The sequence below is a fragment of the Pseudophryne corroboree genome, chromosome 1 (genome assembly GCF_028390025.1).
Source record: "Pseudophryne corroboree isolate aPseCor3 chromosome 1, aPseCor3.hap2, whole genome shotgun sequence".
Taxonomy (NCBI): Eukaryota; Metazoa; Chordata; class Amphibia; order Anura; family Myobatrachidae; genus Pseudophryne; species Pseudophryne corroboree.
Window position 1 is genome coordinate 99,756,726 of NC_086444.1, and position 17,127 is coordinate 99,773,852.

The following is a 17,127-nucleotide window of genomic DNA, read 5'->3' on the forward strand; positions in this document are numbered from 1 at the left end:
AGGAAACTTAACACCACGTTAACACGTTAAGGTCCCAAGGCGCCCCCGGAGGTACAAAAGGAGGCTGAATATGCAGTACTTCCTTTACAAAAGTCTGTACTTCAGGTAGAGAGGCCAATTCCTTTTGAAAGAAAATGGATAAGGCCGAAATCAGAACTTTTATGGAGCCTAATTTTAGGCCCAAATTCACTCCAGTTTGCAGGAAGTGAAGGAGACGACCCAGATGGAATTCCTCCGTAGGAGCATTCCTGGCCTCACACCAAGAAACATATTTTCTCCATATTCGGTGATAATGTTTTGATGTCACGTCCTTCCTAGCCTTTATTAGCGTAGGAATGACCTCACCCGGAATACCTTTTTCCGCTAGGATCCGGCGTTCAACCGCCATGCCGTCAAATGCAGCTGCGGTAAGTCTTGGAACAGACAGGGCCCCTGCTGCAGCAGGTCCTGTCTTAGAGGAAGAGGCCACGGATCTTCTGTGAGCAATTCCTGTAGATCCGGATACCAAGTCCTTCGTGGCCAATCTGGAACAATGAGGATTGTTCTCACTCTTCTTTGTCTTATTATTCTCAACACCTTGGGTATAAGAGGAAGAGGAGGAAACACATAGACCAACCGAAACACCCACGGTGTCACCAGGGCGTCCACAGCTATCGCCTGAGGATCTCTTGACCTGGTGCAATACCTTTTTAACTTTGTGTTGAGACGGGACGCCATCATGTCTATCTGGGGCAGTTCCCACCAACCTGCGATCTGCGCGAAGACTTCCTGATGAAGTCCCCACTCTCCCGGATGCAGGTCGTTTCTGCTGAGGAAGTCTGCTTCCCAGTTGTCCACTCCCAGAATGAACACTGCTGACAGTGCGCTTACATGATTTTCCGCCCAGCGAAGAATCCTGGTGGCTTCCGCCATTGCCACCCTGCTCCTTGTGCCGCCTTGGCGGTTTACATGAGCTACTGCGGTGACATTGTCCGACTGAATCAGAACTGGTTTGTTGCGAAGTAATGCCTCCGCTTGACGTAGGGCGTTGTATATGGCCCTCAACTCCAGGATGTTGATGTGGAGACAAGTCTCTAGACTCGACCAAAGACCTTGGAAATTTCTTCCCTGTGTGACTGCTCCCCAACCTCAGAGACTTGCGTCTGTGGTCACCAGGATCCAGTCCTGAATGCCGAACCTGCGACCCTCTAGGAGGTGAGCACTCTGCAGCCACCTCAGGAGAGACACCCTTGCTCTGGGGGACAGGGTGATCCTCTGATGTATTTGTAGATGTGACCCGGACCACTTGTCCAGTAGATCCCATTGGAAGGTCCTCGCATGGAACCTGCCGAAGGGAATGGCTTCGTACGATGCCACCATTTTCCCCAGGACTCGAGTGCAGTGATGCACTGACACCTGTTTTGGCTTCAATAGGTTCCTGACCAGAGTAATGAATTCCTGAGCTTTTTCCATTGAAATAAAAACCTTCTTCTGGTCTGTGTCCAGAATCAAGCCCAAGAAGGTCAGACGCGTCGTAGGAACCAACTGTGACTTCGGGATATTGAGAATCCAGCCATGTTGCTGTAACACCTTCAAAGACAGAGACACGCTGTCCAGTAACTTCTCCCGAGATCTCGCTTTTATGAGGAGATCGTCCAAGTATGGGATAATTGTGACCCCTCGCTTGCGCAGGAGCACCATCATTTCCGCCATTACCTTGGTGAAAATCCTCGGGGCCGTTGAAAGCCCAAACGGCAACGTCTGAAATTGGTAATGACAATCTTGTACAGCAAATCTCAGGAATGCCTGATGAGGAGGAAATATTGGAACATGAAGGTATGCATCCTTTATGTCCAGGGAAACCATAAAATCCCCCCCTTCCAGGCTGGCGATGACCGCCCTGAGCGATTCCATCTTGAATTTGAACCTTTTCAAGTATAGGTTCAGGGATTTTAAATTCAAAATGGGTCTGACCGAACCGTCCGGTTTCAGAACCACAAACAGGGTTGAGTAATAACCCTTTCCTTGCTGCAGTAGAGGAACCTTGACCACTACATGTTGAAGATACAATTTTTGTATTGCATTCAACACTAACTCCCTCTCTGAGGGAGCCGCAGGTAGAGCCGATTTGAAAAACCGTCGAGGAGGCACCTCTTCGAATTCCAGCTTGTATCCCTGAGAAACAATTTCTATTGCCCAGGGATTCACCTGTGAATGAACCCAGATGTGGCTGAAAAGTCGAAGACGTGCCCCCACTTGAGCGGACTCCCACAGGGAAGCCCCAGCGTCATGCGGTGGATTTTGCAGAGGCAGGGGAGGACTTCTGTTCCTGGGAACTAGCTGTGTGCAGCTTTTTTCCTCTGCCCTTACCTCTGGCAAGAAAGGACGATCCTCGTACTCTTTGCTTTTATTCGAACGAAAGGACTGCATTTGATAATGAGGCGCTTTCTTAGGCTGTGAGGGAACATAAGGCAAAAAATTCGATTTACCTGCCGTAGCTGTGGAGACGAGGTCCGAGAGGCCTTCTCCAAATAACTCCTCACCTTTGTAAGGCAAAGACTCCATATGCCTCTTTGAGTCGGCATCACCCGTCCACTGTCGGGTCCATAAGACTCGCCTAGCAGAAACAGACATAGCGTTTATTCTGGAACTTAGCAAACAAATGTCTCTTTGAGCATTCCTCATATATAACGCAGTATCTTTTATATGCCCTAGGGTCATTAAAATGGTATCCTTATCTAGGGTCTCAATTTCCGTAGATAAGGAGTCTGTCCATGCTGCGACAGCACTACAAACTCAGGCCGACGCCATTGCCGGTCTAAGAATTGTACCTGAATGTGTGTAAATGGACTTCATGGTAACCTCCTGTCTGCGATCAGCAGCATCCTTGAGGGTAGCCGTATCTTGGGATGGCAGCGCTATCTTCTTTGATAAACGTGTTAAAGCCTTGTCCACCTTAGGAGAAGACTCCCATCGTATCCTATCCGTTTGCGGGAAAGGATACGCCATAAGAATCCTTTTGGGAATCTGCAGCATCTTGTCTGGAGATTCCCAAGCCTTTTCGCACAGCTCGCTCAGCTCATACGAGGATGGAAAAGTGACCTCAGGCTTTTTCTCTTTATACATGTGTACCCTCTTGTCAGGAACAGGGGGTTCCTCTGTGATATGCAAAACATCTTTTATTGCAACAATCATATATCGAATGCCCTTAGCCACTTTTGGCTGTAATTTTGCCTCCTCATAGTCGACACTGGAGTCTGAATCCGTGTCGGTATCTGTGTCCATTATTTGGGACAATGTGCGCATCTGAGACCCGGAAGGTCCCGGTGACACAGGGACAGGCATGGTCTGACTACCTGACTGTTCCCTAGCCTCAGCCTTGTCTAATCTCTTGTGTAATAAATTTACACTAGCACTCAAGACATTCCACATCTCCATCCAGTCCGGTGTCGGCGCTGCCGACGGAGATCTGACATTCATACACTCCCCCTCCTCCTTAGGTGAGCCTTCCACTTCATACATGTCGACACACGCGTACCGACACACCCCACACACACAGGGAAGCTCTTATCTGAAGACAGTTCCCCACCAGGCCCTTAGGAGAGACAGAGAGAGAGTATGCCAGCACACACCCCAGCACTATATAACCCAGGCAAAACACAGAATGTTTCCCCAGTAGCGCTGAAATAACACGTTTTTCGCCAATTATCATCAATAGTTTTTTATTGAGAGAAAAACAGTTTTATGGGATACAGAAAAGAAAAAAGGGGGGGGGGCCACAAACGAGCAGAAAAGGGTATGTGTGTGTGTGTGTGTGTGTGTGTGTGGGGGGGGGGGGGGGGGGTATACAGGGGTATAGAGAGTATCCAGATAGAGGTACATTCATATTACTAGGAGCAAAGGAGACATGCATCTAATGGTAACAACTGAAGGCACATCAGTTAACATAAACCGCTAAGATGGGTTTCTGAGAGACTGAAAGTCCATATCACACATATAATTTATAGAGTATGGCATAATAAACAATTTAATTTACCCAAATATAACAAATAGGTGACATAATAAAGTCAAAAGAGAGAAGGGGAAGGGATATCAGGAATCAGTATGAAGAGGGTGTCAGTTAATAAAACCGGTTAGGTGATTATTCATTGAGAGGAGGCTCGTTTAGGCTAAATTGAAATGGGTCGCTGTGAGCTGTATTTGGGAAATTTTGCAAAACCTCGCCTTCAGTCACGAATATGTGCCACCAGGACCAACGATCTAAGTGAGAGAAGGATGAGCTTGTGGAAGGGATGTATTCAGTTTCCATAAGAAAATGGTGATTTATTTTAAAGATGACTTATAGCAAGGTTGGGGGTAAAGGCTGTTTCCACATCTGTGCGAGGTTGGCATGGCTATTAAGATATGACCTAAGACGTATCTGCGTGAAAGAGGGACAGCAGGAGGAATAACATGGAGTAGCGCCAAAGTCGGGTCTGGGGAAAGTTGTACATCTAACACTTTGTTAATCGAGGTAAAAACTTCGAACTAATAGCAAGTGAGGGCTGGGCAGGACCAAAATATATGATAGATGTGGCCAATAGAGCCATAGAGCCTCCAGAATTGGTTGCTACATGAGGGCCAGAATCTATGTAGCCGGTCCGGGGTCAGATAAAGTCTGTGAACTAGTTTTATATGCATTTCAGTATGGTTCAGACAATGGGACATGGAGTAGGAGGACAGGAAGATTTTTTGCCATTCACATCTAGTTCCCATTTCAGTTGGGCATTAGATTTGGGGGGGGAAGTAGGAGTTATTAATAGTTTGTACCAGAATGATATATCTCCTTTAGATTTAAATAAGGAAGGTCGAGAAAGAATCAATTGAGAAGTTGTGTCTGGCGAGGTCAAGTTGGGGGGAATCGATTTCCACCAAGGTGCGATTTGTGAGTAGTGGAAGAGTTCTGAAGCAGGTAAGGAGAATTTGTTTTGCAGAGATGGGAAGGGCAATAAGAAACGACCATCTAGTATATCACCCAATAGCGATACACCCAGGGTTCTCCACTTAGAGAGATTCAGGAGAGGTATCAGCGCAGCGAGTGTGGTGATGGAGATCTGTGATATGGTGCAAGCAGGAGATGACATAGTGGTAGACAATTTGTCCCAAATTTTCAGAGAGGTTTGTGTGGACGGGAGCAGACTGGGGAGGTGAGGTCTGAGTGACTTGGGAATACGTATCAAATAAGTAAGAGGGAAAGATCGAGCACGGGATTGCTCAAGCTCCGCCCAACCTATCTGGGAGTCCGAGTAAAAGTAGTTTTTAAGGGGAGCCAAAAGGCAGGCCTCTTGGTATAGGTGTAAATCAGGTAGATATAGTCCCCCTAGTGCCCTTGATAAAACCATTTTAGAGTGAGCTAATGTGGGAGGCTTCGAGGACCAAACATTTTGTGAGAATGGAGGAGCAGGTTTGGAGGGCCTTCCTAGGGAAGATATATGGGATTGTGCGGAATAAATACATCAATTTGGGTAAAAGGGACATTTTGAATGCAGCCATGCGCCCCATCCAGGGGACGTCATATGACAGCCAGGAAAGTGATAAAGCTTCCAGAGTCACTGCTAAAGGAGAGAGGTTGGAGGAGAAAACTTTGGAGGTATTAGCGGGAATGTTGATACCTAAGTATTTTATCATATTCGTCTGCCAATTATATGGGTAAGAGGATTGAAGCGCAGGCAGGAAGTGGGAGAGGTTAATAGGTAGGGCATCGGTTTTTGTGGGGTTGAGTTTGTAATAAGAGGCTTAACTGTAGGCATCCACGGTAGAATGAAGATAGGAAGAGAAGCAGGGTCAGAAACGAAGAGGAGGACATCGTCAGTAAAGAGGCTTAGTTTGTGACAGGAAGAACCAATCTGCAGACCCGGGAAATTGGGATTGTTACGTAAGGTGGTGGCAAGGGGTTCAATTGACAAAACAAATATTAGAGGGGATAAGGGGCATCCTTGCCTCGTACCATTAGTAACAGGGAAAGGATCAGATAAAAAACCATTGCTGAATACTCGGGCCGTGGGAGAGCTATATAAGGCTAAGATAGATGACAAGATACGATTTTTAAAACCGAAACGGGTAAGGACTTCCCGCATATATGACCAATTTAGTCTATCAAATGCTTTCTCAGCATCGAGGGACAGCAAGAGGAGACCTTGATCAGTAGATAGGGAGTTAATAAATTAAAAACCCTGCGTGTATTATCAGATGCTTGTCTCCCCGGAACAAACCCGGTCTGGTCCGGGTGTATCAGCATAGGAAGAAAATTGTTAATGCGGGTTGCAATTATTTGACGTATAATTTGATGTCACAGTTAAGCAGAGCAATAGGGCAGTAATTGTGACAGAAGGCAGGGTCCTTTCCGGGTTTAGGGATGGTTACAATACATGCTTCCAGCAGCTCTGTAGGAAGGGAACCTAGGGTGGAAATTTTGTTAAAGAGGGCAGTCAAATGTGGAGCCAACAGATTACGGAAAGTTATGTAGAAGTCAGTGACATACCCGTCTGGGCCCGGGGCCTTGCCGCGGGGAAGGGACTTAATAGCTGCAGAGATTTCAGCTGTAGTCCATGGGGCATTGAGTATAGACAATTGCTCCTGGGAGAGGGTGGGAAAAGTCAGGTTATGTAGAAAAGAAGAAATAGAGGATGGTGAAGGTTGAGGGACAGAGGAGTCGGACTGTAAGTTATAGAGTTTAGAGTAGTACTGCGCAAAATAATTCGTAATGTCTCTATGATTTAGGACTTTTTGCTTGGAGGGGGAATAGATAAATTTGATTCTATTTCTGGCTTGTTGGGCTCGGAGTTACGGGCCAACATTCTACCCGATCTATTACCGAGTAAGTAAAACTTTTGTCTCATCCTATTCAATGCCGCTTGAGTGCGTAATTTCTGGAGTTGGCTGCGAACACTAGAGATTTCCTTCTTGAGAACTCTAGAGGGAGTGGTCATATTTTCAGATTCTAAGTCCTTTAGTTTAGCCTCCAGGTTTGACTGCAGCTGGGTAGATTGTTTTTTAAGAGTGGCTCTGGCCTGAATGGCAGCTCCACGTGTAACCGCTTTGAGAGCACACCAATGGTTTATAGTGGATGTATCTAGAGGAGAGTTGACGACTAGATAAGAGTTTATTGAGTCTAAGATGATTTTCTTGGAGAGGGGATTCTTTAGTAAATGGGGATAAATGCGCCATGGCTGGGGAGGAACATGGGTAGAATTGAGATTACATTTCCAAATAATGGGGGCGTGATCAGACCAGGTAATTGGTAAGATATCTATATCCTTTGATTTTTGGGGAGTCCATTTGTCGCAGAGGATCAGATCGATTCTAGAGTAAGAGTTGTGGACCGGGGAGTAAAATGTGTATTCCCGGCCTGACGGATTGTGTGTTCTCCAAATATCATAAAGGTCGAATTCAGCTAGTAGATTGCGGAAGGCTAGGGAGGGACCAGACTGGGCGGACGGGATGGGGTTTGTGGGGTGGTGAGATTTGTCTATTTTGGGGTCAGGGACTAGATTACAGTCACCTAATACGAACCGGGGAGCCTTTGAGCGATTTGCGAATTAAGAGAAACAGTTTGCAAAGAAATGGGAGCATACAAGTATACTAAAGTGGTGAGTTTGTCATGTAGGAGGCCTGTTATGATCAAGTATCGGCCACTCTTGTCCGTGTTTGGGTATGGAGAGTGAAAGAGACATTCCTACTAAATAGTATTGCTACACCATTCCGTTGAAACAGGCCATTCGCATAATAACCTATAGGGAAATTACTATTTTTAAAGAGAGGAGGATTGATAGAGGAAAAATGCGTTTCCTGTAGTGCAACAACGTCTGCTTTTTGCTTATGAAAAAAGGAGAGGGCTAGTCTACGTTTATCAGGGGAATTTAATCCCTTGACATTGAGGGAAAGAAGGTTCGGCATTGAGAATGAAGGTCAGGGATGAGATGAAGGAGTCTCTTAGGCACAGGGTAATAGGAGGTAGCAAGAGCGAGAGTGTACCTCTCTGGACAATTGAGCAATACATATCTGGAGTGTGGTGGGGACGGGGACATAGGGAGAGCTGGCTACAAGAGAGTAGCCAAAGGACATAGTAGGGAAACCAAAAAGGTCCGGTATATTGGACCTGCATGACTACTGCAGGGTAAAAGGGAGACATGGAAATATACAGTAGTACAGGAAGAATCGGGGGCAACCAGGCGGAACAGACACTGCCACTCAAACAGAACAACAATGAAAAACGTTAACATGTAATTTTCAGTACATTAACATAGGGATAAGAAGGGGGAGAGGCCAATAAATGGCTAACTAGCAATACACGTTAAGTAGAGCAACTCCCACAGGAGCTTCTATTATTAACAATATATAGAAACAGGTGAGAGAGTAAACCTGAGGTAAATGATGCTAGACAACTTTCAACAGAGGAAAAAAGACATTGTAAACAATACTTATCAAGTATTTCCCTTCCCAGTGGGAGGGAAACAGGTCTAGGACAACAGAGGCCCAAAGTAGAGATTGGAGAACCTGGGGACGTTCCCAGGTGGTTCAAGTATTCGACCATTCTTGACGGACTGCAGGGACACGGGCTGTTCCAGGAGGTGTTTTAATGGAGCTATCCTAGTCCAACAGCAATTTAACCCCCGCGTCAAGAGAGGAGATTGTGTAGGTGGAGTCCTCGTGAAAGATAAGCAATTTGACTGGAAAACCCCATTGATATGGGATGTCGCGAGATCTAAGCGATAGAGAGTGGTGCAAAGGCTCACCTCTTTGCGATAGTAGCTGTCGAGAAATCCTGAAAAATTTGTAGACCTCCGAGGATATCAGAGATCTTAGATTCCCTGACCGCTCTTAAGAGACGCTCATTGACCGTAAAGAAGTGGACACGAAGGAGGGTATCTTTAGGCAGGTCAAACGAAACGGTGCGGGGTCTGGGGAGACGATGGATTTGGTCAATCAGGAGTTCCTTGGCATCGGCGGAAGGAAGGAGTCTGGGATGCCCCTGATCTTAATGTTATTGCGTTGAGATCTGTCCTCTATATCTGCTAGTTTAGTCTTAAACTGTTCCAGATCTTGCTGTTGGCGATCATGTGAGGAGATCAAGTCATTGTGAGAGGCGACCAATTCCTCCATTTTACGTTCTAAGTGGTCGGTCCTATCGCCGATGGTGACCAGTTCGGTCTTGACCTCGCGGACAGCTGAAGTGAGATCTTTAGAAAGTTTGGATTTGAAAGCTGATAGGATTTGACACAGGCACCTCACCGTCAGGGGCACATCCGACTCGCAGTCCACTCCAGACGCTGAAAAAGTGGACACCGGGACGTCTGACATAACAGGATCTAGGTTAGCGGATGGAGGAGGACTGCCCTGTAGGGGAGAGATTTGGAGGGGTTTTCGGGGAGTGAAGGGGATTTTGGAAGATGGCTGGTCTTTGTTCTTTTTGGGAAGCATAGCGTGCCGTAAATTAAAGAAGAATATACAAAAAAAGGAAAACGTCACAAGCAGTGGGTACAGCGCTCACTGACACAGCAGGGTACCAGTCAAAATACAAGCGTTGAGAGAGGTCACTCAATCACATCTATTACATGTTAATTAGGCCAGTATGAGTGGCGGTTAGAGGAGCGTGGAGTGATCACATATCAAAGCGTAAAGGGGGTGCAGACGAGCTCAGGCGTCTTTGCAGATTTGATAGTGTAGAGATATGTTGTACACCAATAAGGTAGGTGAGTATGAGATATATATGTATATGAGAAAAAAAAATCAGGAAACAAAACCTATGTCTGTCTGTCCCAAAGAGGTGCAAGCAGCGTGGGAGGGTGTAGACAGTCAGGGAGTGGGGACTAGAGTGTATGTGCAGTGGAACTACAGACAGGACAACACTGCAGTTGAGCAACAAGGTCCTCTGGCCAAAACGGCAGGCTGAGGGGGGTTGCCAATTCCGAACTACTGGGCCAGGGAAATGCAGCAGGGGCACTTGCATTTGAATGAAGCTAAGGGGCAGTGAGAGGGCTAGGGAGGAGGAGAGCAGGAGATACTGTCTGGGCTCACACCCCCGCAGTCCGGACACGGAGCTTATCGTTGGGCAGCAAAGAGGGTCCAGTCCCCGGCTCCCAGATCCAAGGTAGGCCACGGCTGACAGGGCTGAAATGTATGATCCCACTAAACAGGGGGGAGAGCGGTGTAGGGCACTCACACCCTTGGGCTACGGTAGGCATCGCCGTTGACAGGAAGACAGGCCCCAGCTTCCACTCCTCCGCGCCGATGGTGCGTCTCCGGCGGGCGGGCATCAGAAATTTAGGCTGCAGCTTCTGGCTCCTAAGTAGGCCGCAGCCTACAGAGGGCTCCGAGAGGTCTCCCAGCTCCGCAGCACCACTGTGGGGCACTCGCCCCGGCACAAGGGGCAGAGTAGAGGTCGAGCAGGCACCTGGGGAGCAGGTAGTAACACAAATAGAGGCTCTTTTAGCTGGAGCTCGGGCACCGCACGTCTGCTCCGGAGTCCCGCCAGGCCACACCCCCAGGAAATATGTTTTAAATACTTTGTGTCAACAGATGGAGCAAGCGAAAGGAGTACTGTGTACATTTACTGCCGTCACCCTTGGTAAATAGTTCCCCATGCTTTGAAGCATTGCTTGTATACAAAATGAGTCTTTTTTTCTTTTTCTTTTTGATATATAGTTTATTGCCTTTGGTTATTTTTCTGCCGTCTTCCTGGCCCGTGTCTCTGACAAACAGCTGTGTTTGTGTGTACTCCCGCATCACTAAGACTTGGCCTAGCGCAGAGGAAATCCTGGATGGATTGCTCAGTAAATGAAATGCCAGAAGTACTGTATCACATTATCAGTTGGAGAGATGCTGTTTTATCTATCTTAAAGCTATAGATTGCCTCCAACAAGCAGCTAAATGTCAATTGTGGTCAATAGTTCACCTGTTAGACCTGAAGGGTGTGTAAAACAAACTTTTCTCAGATAACTTTGTAATAGTGAAAAAGAAATAGATTACAACTATCCTGTATTTATTAACATATTCCTGTAATTACTGAAATAATTATAAAGCTCCGTGAAACGTGTGTGTCTGTATATGTAGTAAATAAATAACAATATTAAGATAATAAGTTTATATAAGTTAGGATTTGTTTCGATACGGAAGAATACCACTCTTATTTCTAATTTAAATATAAAATGATACATGCAGATTCATAAAGGAGGGCGTACATTCAGATCATAAAAAAATGATTGCACTTTCCAGTGATTGTCTTATCATTTGCCCCAAGAGATTGGACAGTGTGGATGGTGTAATGGTTAGCATGACAGCCTCACAGCACTAAGGTCATGGGTTCGATTCCCACCATGTCCCTAACTGTATGTAGTTTATATCATGTCCCCGTGCTTGAGTGGGTTACCTCCAGGTACTCTGGTTTCCTCCCACACTCTAAAAATATATTGGTAAATTAATTGGCTCCCAACAAAATTAACCTTGGCGTGAATGTGTGTGTGTACATGTGGTAGGGAATATAGATTGTAAGATCCACTGGGGCAGGGACTGATGTGAATGACCAAAAATTCCCTGTAAAGTGCTGCGGAATGTGTAATAAATAATAAATCGATGCTCCTTCAAAAGTGAAGAAATAATTGGCTAATCTTTTAGTAAAAGTGGAGGAATAATTGGATCATCTTTATGCAAGCTAAACTCTAGTAAAAGCCTTAGTAAAAATGGAGGAATAATTGGACATACTTTTGTAAAGGTGGAGGAATAACTGGTTTATCTGTAGTGAAAGTCTAATCTTTAGTAAAAGTGGAGGAATAATTGGGTAATATTTAGTAAAAGTGGAGGAATAATTGACTAATCTGTAAAAAAAAGTCTAATCTTTAGTAAAAGTGGAGGAATAATTGGCTAATCATTAGTGAGAGTAGAAGAATAATTTGCTAATCATTAGTAAAAGTGGAGGAATAACTGGCTAATCTGCAGAAAAAAGTCTAATCTTTAGTAAAAGTGGAGGAATAATTGGCTAATCTTTAGTAAAAGTGGAGGAATAATTGGCTAATCTGTAGTAAAAGTCTAATCTTCAATAAACATGGAGAATAATTGGCTACTCTTTAATAAAAGTGGAGTAATAATTGGCTAATTGTTAGTGAAAGTGAAAGAATAATTGGCTAATCTTTAGTAGAAGTAGAGGAATAATTGGCTAAACTTTAGTAAAATAAAAAATGCATTATAACAAAACTGTTTTATTACTTTAAAAATGTAATTAAGATTATACATATTTTAGATTACAATCAATTTAAAGACATTTTGAGAAAATAATAATTTAACCTTTAGTACAATTCTATAGTTATGGTATTAATGTTTTACTGCTTTTATATTTTACCATGTTTTACTCCACATTCAGCCTACTATACTTTAAGCCCCTTTCTGTCTTGAAGAGAAGGCTACAACTCACACAGGATTTATAAACTTTGGGATTTGTCCTCTTTACTGAAACACGTCCAATTACAAACAATTATAGAGACCTATTATTAGTTATTTATTAATAGTTATTTATGATGGTATATGGAGTGCGCTACTGCACTATATATCCATGAATCATGGACCATGATGCTCCTTTAGTGGAACCACGATGGCTGCCGCTAACTCTTCTGTGCATGTGTTTTACCACCTTTCCACTGTGTTTGAGCGCCACAATACTGTACGGTTGTGTAGCACACAGCTCCAGGATAACCCTAGAATATCTACATATTGCCGCTATCCATACATGACTGGCTGATCCGCTGTATACTCCTCTCCATCTCCGCTGTCTGCTGGTGTTACTGTGAATACGTCTGTACAATCTGTGCATTGCCATAAACCCACAGGCTGGTGTGCCTCAAATACGTCTTTCCACTAGTGGTTACTCTTTATCACCTGTGTACATCACAAAATAGTACACATATATATCATATATAGCACCCACATATATCACGCAGCACTTTACAGAGAATATGTCAGTCATCCACCTCAGTCCCTGCCCCAGTGGAGTTGAGGGTTATTTGTTTTGTCAGAAGCCAATTAACCTATCAGTATGTTTTTAAGTTGTTGGAGAATCCGGAGATAACCCACACAAACACGAGGGGGACATACAAACGCCACACAGATAGGGGGCCCTGGTGGGAATAAAACCCAATCCCTCAGTGCTGTGAGGCCTATTTATTAAACTTATTTCCAAACTAATGATAAGTATTATAAGTATTATTTTTATCTTGTTTTTACATATGGGTCTATAATTAGCCATGATACGGCCCGCACTCAACAAGCCCCATTTGTACATATAATCCTATTGCATAATAATGATTATTTGTGAAAAAACTACAACTGTGCCATGAAAAGCACACTTTCACATTTTTAGATAACTATGGGGGAGGTGTATCAAGCCTTGGAGAGTGATTGGGTGGAGAAGTTGCTCAAAGCAACCAATCAGCTTCTAGCCGTCGTTTTTAGCACAGTCTTTAAAATGACAGAAGCTGACTATATCACTCTCCAAGCCTTGACAAATCTCCCCCTTTATGTATGTAATAAGATTCTGCATGGCTCCTCAATTGCCCTTTATTCTTCTTTGTAGAGGGCTCTGAGCCCAACAAAAAGTTGGACAATGCTTTGATCATGTGCGATTTTCTGTACTATTAGAATTCCGACCCTATAATGTGAAATTAGTCTCAGCATGTACTGTACACGGAGAAAAAAAAAACATTTACTTTTTCCTATTCTGATATCTTCTATCATTACATCTTTTTTGTCCTTGTCCAGCTCTGTATAACTCCTGAATGTCAGGCCCTCATTATGTGCTAGTGCCAGAGAGGTTCTCTATGAAAAGAGTTTGTCAATTATCCAGCACAGCAGTGCATTGTGTAAACCTTGCAGGAACAGCACAGGAAGATATAGAGACAGACAGGCTGGCTTAGTGGGAACACGTAAACCCGAGGAAACTGCACAAACATACAGCTGAGCTCACACGTTGTTAGATCGCGTGTAGTATTCCAGACAGAAGGGAGCAGATTATCAGCACAGCCCTGATTTCTTATGCTTCACTGTTGACGTACGGAGAACTGATAGCCTTCCAGAGCATACATGACTGTAGCTCTAATATAGCAACAGCTACATTCATCCGGCAGGGCAGCGAGTGTTCCATTTGCTATTCGCAGTCTAAATGGTGAGTATGTTTCATGCTAAGTGTCGGCCTTGAGTGGCAAAAATACATGGAGTAGTTGTTCCCCAGTACATTCCGTCCACTGTTTTTCTGTGCTTGTTGCCTCTTTGCTTGTTATTGAATATTTTGAGTTGTTTTCATTTTGATTTTTTTGATTTTTTTTAAGCCGAACCAAAGTCTCTGCTGTAATCAGTCTCATCGGTTAATGTAATAATGCACGGTCATGAATGTTGACAATAGACAAAAGATGTGATTATATTGCAGCCTCTTCTTTCTTCTTCTGTGTTGGATGAGCGGGATGCTCACAGATGTAGTTCAAAGTCACGGCTCGGGTCCTGAATGGCACCGTGGTAATAGGAAATCATTGCAAAGCTTGAATTAGTTCATCAGCTTCAAAAATCTAAATAACAGGGACAGGCTTTTAAATCATCTTTGAAGTACAGTTGCCTTTTGATGTCTTTTATTTCTTGCCGTGCATGTTCTAGCCAATATTTGCATGATGCCTAGAACTGGAGTGAGTTGTTATTGTTGTTTGTTTCTTTTTATTATTGTATTTTTGTTTTATTGTATTTTTTTGTTTTACATTGTTTTTTTTATTTTTTTGGAGCAACTTTGATTTTCAAAACATCAGTTAACCTGCTCCTTTATCCCTGCTGGAGCTGAAATACTTCTCACCAGTCGTTGGATGAGGTTGATTGGATTGTAGTAGTTTAGCAGCAGAAGAGATGAGCATGGATTGTACTGTGTGAGTCCTAATATTTCAGTACAGCTCCTACTGGTGCTACAGCTGAGACCAAGTTACAGTACAGGAAACCACCTATAGGCACGACACCTTAGTAATATATCCAAGAGGCAGCTTGGCAATACTGGCGGTATCACTTCGCCGGGACATCTTAGTGGATGCACACACGTGTGACCCCGAATTGAGTTTTAAATGTACCTGTTGAAATACAAAAATGTTTAAAGATAAACACTGAAATACCCCTTTCACACCGCACAAATAACCCGGTATCGACCCGGTATATGGTCATCACGACACGGGTCGCTGTGCGGTGTGAAAGGGTCACTCCAGAAATCCCGGGTCACCTGACCTGGTAATTCAACCTGGGTTATAAGACGGGTTATTCCCTGGTTATCACCGGATCAGGCGCAGTATGAACGGGCTACCTAGGTCGATGCGACCCGCTACCCGTTCACTGCATAGGGAAAGGTGGCACGGAGATGAAGTCATCTCCCAGCACCACCTCCGCCCCCGATGCTGGCTCCGTTCCCTCCTCCAGATGGCATATTGCGGGGTTGGGATGGCAGTGTGTAGGGTCCAATGCCTGGTCCCACCCGGGAAGGACCCATTTCCAATTCCCGGGTGGGACTCGGCGTTGCGATCTCATAAAGCGGTATATGAGAGCCATGCAGGTGGTTCACCTTCGTTTTCCACTGTTGTATACCTTATTTCAGTTTCTTTTCTTGACAGTATGCTCTCATTTATAGTGTCCAAGTCTACACTGAACTCAGTTGTTTGTTCAGAAGATATACAGTATAGTGTTGTTTTTCTCCCCCTCCGTAGCTATCAAAGCCCTCATATAATCCCATTGGTTGCTAACAAAAGCCATATTGATGCTAGTCATTTTTGTCTGTTTTTGGTTCTGGGATTCGGTACCCTTTTGATCTTTAACTGTATCCAACAAGAATTTCTTTCACTGCTCTGTTTTGTAGCTTGCTGTATTTTTCTTTAGGAATATAAACAAATGCTTTGCACTCTAAAGGTGCATACACACTCGCCGAGAAAATGAGTGATGGCAACCATCGATGCGCTGCCCCGCGGGTCGTTAACGACCCTCGCTATCAGCCATGCAGGCAGCTCAATCTGGACTGTTGTCCAAGAGCTGCCTGCATGACCCGACCGCTGCGTGACGTCACTGAGCGATATGAACGTCATATCGCTCAGTGTGTACGGCCGGCTGCCCGGCACGGGAGGGGGAAACACTAGGCGACGTCGCATCATAGAGCACTTTGCCTAGTTTGTGCCCACCTTAAAACTCTGATATGCATTACACTAGTTTTCTCTCCCTGACATATGGAGCGTTCTCCACCATTCTGGAGAATTATCTGTTCTGGAATTAATAGCTGACATCCCTGTACTCTTCACATAATCCAGGGTCTATTAGCATTAATCTGCTCATTTCAGTCAGGGTTCTGTTCTTTCTTCCAGCTACCACATTTTGCTCTGGCGTATATGGAAAATAAGATTTTACTTACCAGTAAATCTATTTCTCGTAGTCCGTAGTGGATGCTGGGGACTCCGTAAGGACCATGGGGAATAGACGGGCTCCGCAGGAGACAGGGCACTTTAAGAAAGAATTAGGAATACTAGTGTGCACTGGCTCCTCCCTCTATGTCCCTCCTCCAGACCTCAGTTAAGGAAACTGTGCCCGGAAGAGCTGACAGTACAAGGAAAGGATTTTGGAATCCAGGGTAAGACTCATACCAGCCACACCAATCACACCGTATAACTCGTGATAAACTTACCCAGTCAACAGTATGAACAACAACAGAGCATCAGACCAACCTGATGCAACCATAACATAACCCTTATGTAAGCAATAACTATATACAAGCATTGCAGAAGAAGTCCGCACTTGGGACGGGCGCCCAGCATCCACTACGGACTACGAGAAATAGATTTACCGGTAAGTAAAATCTTATTTTCTCTAACGTCCTAGTGGATGCTGGGGACTCCGTAAGGACCATGGGGATTATACCAAAGCTCCCAAATGGACGGGAGAGTGCAGATGACTCTGCAGCACCGAATGAGCAAACACAAGGTCCTCCTCAGCCAGGGTATCAAACTTGTAGAATTTTGCAAAAGTGTTTGAACCCGACCAAGTAGCTGCTCGGCAAAGCTGTAATGCCGAGACCCCTCGGGCAGCCGCCCAAGAAGAGCCCACCTTCCTTGTGGAATGGGC

At 44.7% G+C, this 17,127-nt stretch overlaps 1 protein-coding gene across 4 annotated transcripts in view; it reads left to right on the forward strand.

Annotated features, from left to right (window-relative positions):
• NIM1K (NIM1 serine/threonine protein kinase) overlaps positions 1 to 17,127 on the forward strand; it is a 129,939-nt gene that overhangs the window by 44,226 nt on the left and 68,586 nt on the right. For 2 of the 4 annotated variants that reach the window (XM_063961712.1, XM_063961731.1), the window contains exon 1: positions 13,874 to 14,167. The exons of the other annotated variants lie outside the window; for them this stretch is intronic. The gene's annotated coding sequence lies outside the window, so the exon portion shown is untranslated. Of the gene's footprint in view, positions 1 to 13,873; positions 14,168 to 17,127 lie in introns of those variants that run through there. 4 annotated transcript variants of the gene reach the window in all.